Genomic DNA, 5,963 nt, shown 5'->3' with positions numbered 1-5,963 from the left:
ACACCATTTTAATACATTTTCATAAAAATTACTTCTTCCACTCTTACCATCGCTTCCTACTCAAGCCCAATGCTTTCCTTCTCAAGTACCTCACCCTATTTAGGTCTGAGATATTCTTATACACACTATTCTTCTATCTTTTTCTAGATCTTTCACGAACCCTTCTTGATGACCGTTACAAACTTTCTATGCTCTATAATCCTCCATACTTCCACATCCCATCTTATTCACCTGTTGTTGACTTTCAACTAAAATTTTTCTTCATCGTTCAGCTCATATGTTCCTTCTCATTTCCCAGATATCGATTTTCTACAGGGCTCCGTCGATTTTGCAACAAACTTTTTTTTCGTAAGTTTGAAGAATTTGAATGCTAATTTCGGTTGGAACCCACAATTCTGAGCCAAACGTTACAATATATAAAGTATTTTTAAGTAAACATGCGCGAATGAAGTACAACAAAATTTTTAGTTTTTTAATCGAGATTTCATAGAACTGGCAGACTGGCGTTAAGTGGAACCAGGAGATTTCTTAACACAAAATATGGAATGCAGTGATGTGAAAAAATCGCAAACAATGGTAAAAATGGTGTTTTAGGTTTTCAGTTACAAAAAATGATAAAAATTTTTTTATACTTAATATTTTGCGTGATCAAACTTATAGACTCGTAAGTTTTTTCACAAAATCAAAATGGATGAATACAATTTTTCTTAAGTTTTCTTACAATATCTCACAACGGGAAAAAATTAACAAATTCTGATGTGCGAACATGCCTCTATCATCGTTGAATACCAACTAGTCAGCCAACTCCAGTTTTAGTTAGTCGCTGAAAACAGCAAATATTACAGCAAATATTGGTAAAGGTTCATTATTTGCTTATGGTTTAAAATGGTACGTTAACTTCAAAGACCTTTTTTGAAAGACATTAATATATTATACATGGAACATATGTAGTATCCACTCGAGTACTGCAGTGAAAAATAATAAAAAATATGTATACCTATATGCATCTGTAGTAAAAACTTGTAAATATTAGTAGAGCGGATTAAAAAATAAGAAAAAAATGGTTAACGTACAACAAATGCTTCAAATTTTATTACATTTCAACGCTTAAGCCATATTTCTGCAAGTATCAAGAGTGCAATAATAGGATATTGAAGTTTAAGAAATGATTGAAGTGCGGAATTGTAATAAATTATAATGGTATGTAGTGGATGCTCCCAGAATACTTAAATTAATTGTATTTTGGAATTCAAGTATATTCTTCTCTATTTAAATTAAACATACGTGGAAAAGGCTTAAGACAAAAATTATACAATAACATTTTCAACAATTTTTTCAAGATTTTTGACATTTAACTTGATGAAAGAAAAAGCAATGTCTGGGTAAACTGTCTATCCATCTACCTTCAAAACTTCAATCAATTTATTTTAAATTTGCCTTCTTTTTACGTTATATTATATTACAAGGGAAGTATGATTTTTGTTTATGGAGTAAATTATTCTTTAAAAATATTCTACAAAAAAGTTTATAAAAAAAATTTTCTCTTAGTAAGCTATTCCCAGCTGTAATCTTCTCCCAGTTCTTATATGTCCTCATAGTACTTATAAGCATCAATTCACAAGATCGTCTAAAACAACTTCAGTAAAATTTATACAAAAAAAAAAATTGAACATTTTTGTTTTACCTTTACAAGGACGGCGAAGCACTGTGCGGAGGCCGAAATTTAGTCGAGTAGACATAGTAATTCAAATATTTCTAAAGATTTTTTAGATCCTATTCTAGGCCAATTTGGAAATTTGTTGGGCTGAAGGGCTTTTCTAGCTTGCTTTTTCATCTGAACAGTAGAGAATTGATTCCGGTGTCGACTTGCGGTTGCGAAGTCGGTTTGAAACAAGCTAGCTAAAAAAACGCGCTTTATTTAATTTTCGGCGATTTGACACATCTAAACAAAAGTTATGAATGACAGAAATAACAATTTTCTGTTTATTATTTAAAATATGGTTTTTTGTATCAATTAGTTAACATTGTTACAGTACGCGAAGGCCTCGCTCTAAAATTTCACTATCCTTTGAGATGGACTGATCTCAACTCAAGTGAAATAAATGTGTCACCGAGATTCATTTTAAAGTTAATTACAACTGTAAGCCTTTTAAAGCACCTTTGAAATCAAAGATCCTCTAAGACTTGCTAATCTACCTTAAATTTCTCCCAATAAAAGATAATAATAATCGTAGAATTATCACTTTATTATGGGCCACGGTGGTGCAGAGAAGAGTGCGATTTTAAAAACACTGTACAACGAATTTCCATTTTTTCAATTTTAATTTTCTTAAATGTTTTAACGTAATTTCCTAATATTCAACGAGTTAAAATAGACGTTTAATTCTTAGATAACAATTTTTGCTTTAACTCCAAAAAAAATGTGTAAGATACCAACCCTTCACAATTTGTTGGCAAATTGGAAACATTTTAAAGTTTTTTACTTTACCAGCACTTATAAATAATATTCTAATATACATATACTCATCTATGCATTTCCCTGTAAAACCTATTTATATAGAAGTCAAAAAAAAGTTAAAATAACGTGTGATTTTCTATATATTATATACATGAACAAACAAATAACAAGGCAAATATATTTGTACTATAGTGCAAAGAAAAAATTGTGCTTAAAAAGGGAGTCAAGTACGAACTTTACATCTGCCTTATAATACAGTAAATAAGTCGGAAAAAACCATTAATTGTGGAAAAGTGGTGGATCAGATCCGATTGCTCCGATAGTGCGGCTGAATGTTCCTGAAGGTCTAAGAAACACGGAGCTGTTTCACCACTTTATCACATTTTCCGGCTTATTAAGTGCAGTATTAATATCAATACGATTAATGAAATCTTAATCATCATATTTCAAATGATATGATCATAAATTTCAATTTTGAATTGAGGGACACACAAAGAGAGGTTGAATATGTACAATTTTTTTTCTTCTAATAAATTTTGTTTTATTTTTCGATCAATATAAATATTTTCATGGCCAAACCCAGCTTTTATACCAAGAAGGTTATCAGAATTTTTTCTCCTGAAAATTTCATAAAATCAAAAGTATTTTGGCATGTAATATAGTTCTCTAACCAACTCAAGTCCAAGTTCGACAGCTGCCATAGCCTGTCAATCTCACTATGTCATGAATACTTTATTAAGGCCCACTTTTATTTACTTACTATATTTACTCAATAGATAGTTACGGACTATCAGGATGAAGAAAATGCGAACAATATGTTTTTTTAGAGAATGAAATGACTTTTTATTCTGTTCAAAATATTCATGAACTTGATTTATAGCTTTTATCGCCTGGTTCTTTCTATGTATATGAATTATAAAATCAAATTTGATCATATAATAAAAAGATTTTATCAAAATTAAGTAGTATTGAAATCCGCATTAAAAATAAATTTCAAAAGAAAAAGGAAATGGGAGAAGGGTATGGATAGTTTTGATAGGTGATTAGCCCTTTGGAAGAGGATGAAGGACTTATTATTCTATTATATGGCAAATTTTTACTTAGCGCAATTACAATAAATAATATTATTTCATGATAGAGATTGCCTTTTTCATACAGATTCTTTTTAAACCACATCTTGTGGTGGATTGGTAAATGTTAATTAGAGAGCTAACTTTGCCATTGAAAAAAGACATTTGATATTTAAACGGGTCCTGAATATTACTTCAATGGGATCCATTTTTATTAAAGGACTTCGCAATAAAATAAAATTTAATATTATGCTCTCCCATCGTGTTGAAGCACTCTGTAGTATTGCAAAAGTTATGTGCTTGTGAATTCGAATGAACTCATCTTACACACTATATTTGAAAATACAATTGCAGTAGTCATGAAAATGTCTAAATACCTAAGTACTATTTTTGTGTAATATTATTTGTGTGTTTAAAAATTGTTTCATAAATGCTAGGGTTCTATGAGCAAAGCAAAGCAAAGTTGGAATATTTGTCTTAGAATGTAATAATTTATAGCAATATACAAATGTTAAAGAAAGTAAAGTATTTAAAAGGAGATATTTGCGGCTTTATTGCACGTAAACACCAACAATGCCAAATATTGGTATATGAATATTATATAAGTAGCCAATATTTTATAAAATAAATTTCATAATTCATCAATGAACGCAAAAATTTAGTCATAAGGATAAGTCTCTAAAGATAAATTCCAACACAGGTTTTTTACTCAACTCATCTAAATTGTTTGACTATCGCTGGTATAAATATACTCTATACAAAGATTTAACACAACCACGTAGAAATCATATAACAAATTCATAATAACTATATGCGAATTTATTTTCGTTCAAGTTGTTTACTATTTTACGATTTATGTTAAATTTCGACGAATGAGTTTATTTCAAGCAGTAATAATATAAAATATTCGTCGCATATTTACTATATGAAAACATATAGATGAAAATGATTTAATTTTCAGAATATTTAGAAAAAATAAAATGCATGGTGGATGTGATATTCAAAGACCAGACCAGAAACTTATTATGTTTGTGTGTAAAGTAGGTAAACGTTATAATGAAACAGGCGATTTTAAAGTATCGGATTACGAAATCGACTCATAAACTTTCTGAACTTAACTCTTAAATATTTGCATACAGCATTCGACAAAACATTTAGCTGAGCAAATAAATTTAAACGTTTAATGCTTATGTTTTTTGTCAAACATTTGTTTACGACTTTGAAAACATGCTCTTTAGTCCACACATTCAACTGAGTTCAACATTCAACACACATACAAATTAAGAAACTAACTGCCTAAAACACTGTCATATTTGCATATTCATAATTAAGCCACTATAACCTGATCGTTTTTTCATAAACTATAATAACAGGAGGTTTATACCTTTGCAAAAAAATGATCACACTGTTGTCCCTTGGATAAGACCGACTCCACCCACAACATGAAAATTTAATTGTACATTGGATGTAGTTTAAAATAAAATAAATAAAGATGTGGGTAGCCTCTGTTATAGATAGATATCTGAAAAACTGAGGTTAAATCCCATTATTACTATTATTTATTAAAAAAATTTGTTTGCCGATCCGTCTAGTTATTGTAGACGGATTCTGTATATGCAAATATTTGAAAGGTCATTGTTTTGTATTTGTTAGGTTACATAGCCTTTCATATAGCGTAGCGTATAGTACCTTCAAAGTACATGAGATTGGTGTTTTATATCACGTGACCGGGTGTATAATTTTAAAGAATTTATTAAGAAAAATAATAATAATCCTTATATTTAATAAAAATTAACTTTGTGTTTTGTTATCTACATATCATGATAAATCATTAGAAACTTTTATTGATTTATTTATTTATTCTTGATAAATAATTTATTACCCTGTATTTCAGAAGGGAAATTGAAAGCAAAAAGATAAGTAAAATTCGAGTTTCGAGGCTTGTACAATACGATTCTATCAGAAATACAAAACCACAGAAAAATATGTACTTCATTTAATCTAGAAAAATTGCATATATGTAAATTACGAAATATATAGGAAGTTTCACAAGAAGAAAAATTCAAGTGGAATGAATTTTAAAAAGAATCTAATAATGAAATAATTTACAATTATTTACATAAATTTTCAAGTAAAAAAAAACACCATACAAAAAGGTAACAAGTTTGATTTGATAAACGTAAAACTTTAATTTAAAAAAGAAAATTCGTGACGAAAATACAATTTACAAAAAGGGAAAACACAGTGGAAGTTTTAAAATGAGTATGAACCAAACAAAAACGGGAAGGTATTATATTAATACATATATCACACATAACCTTATACATAGTATATAAAAGTTTTATTTCGAATAACTTTTCCCTCAAAAAATTAGTTTTCATCGTAAACTTTAAGAATATAAGTGTATTATAAATTAGTTATGTATAGTATGCTAT

The sequence above is a fragment of the Chrysoperla carnea genome, chromosome 1 (assembly GCF_905475395.1).
Source record: "Chrysoperla carnea chromosome 1, inChrCarn1.1, whole genome shotgun sequence".
In the NCBI taxonomy this organism is placed as follows: domain Eukaryota; kingdom Metazoa; phylum Arthropoda; class Insecta; order Neuroptera; family Chrysopidae; genus Chrysoperla; species Chrysoperla carnea.
This window is presented reverse-complemented; position numbering follows the sequence as displayed.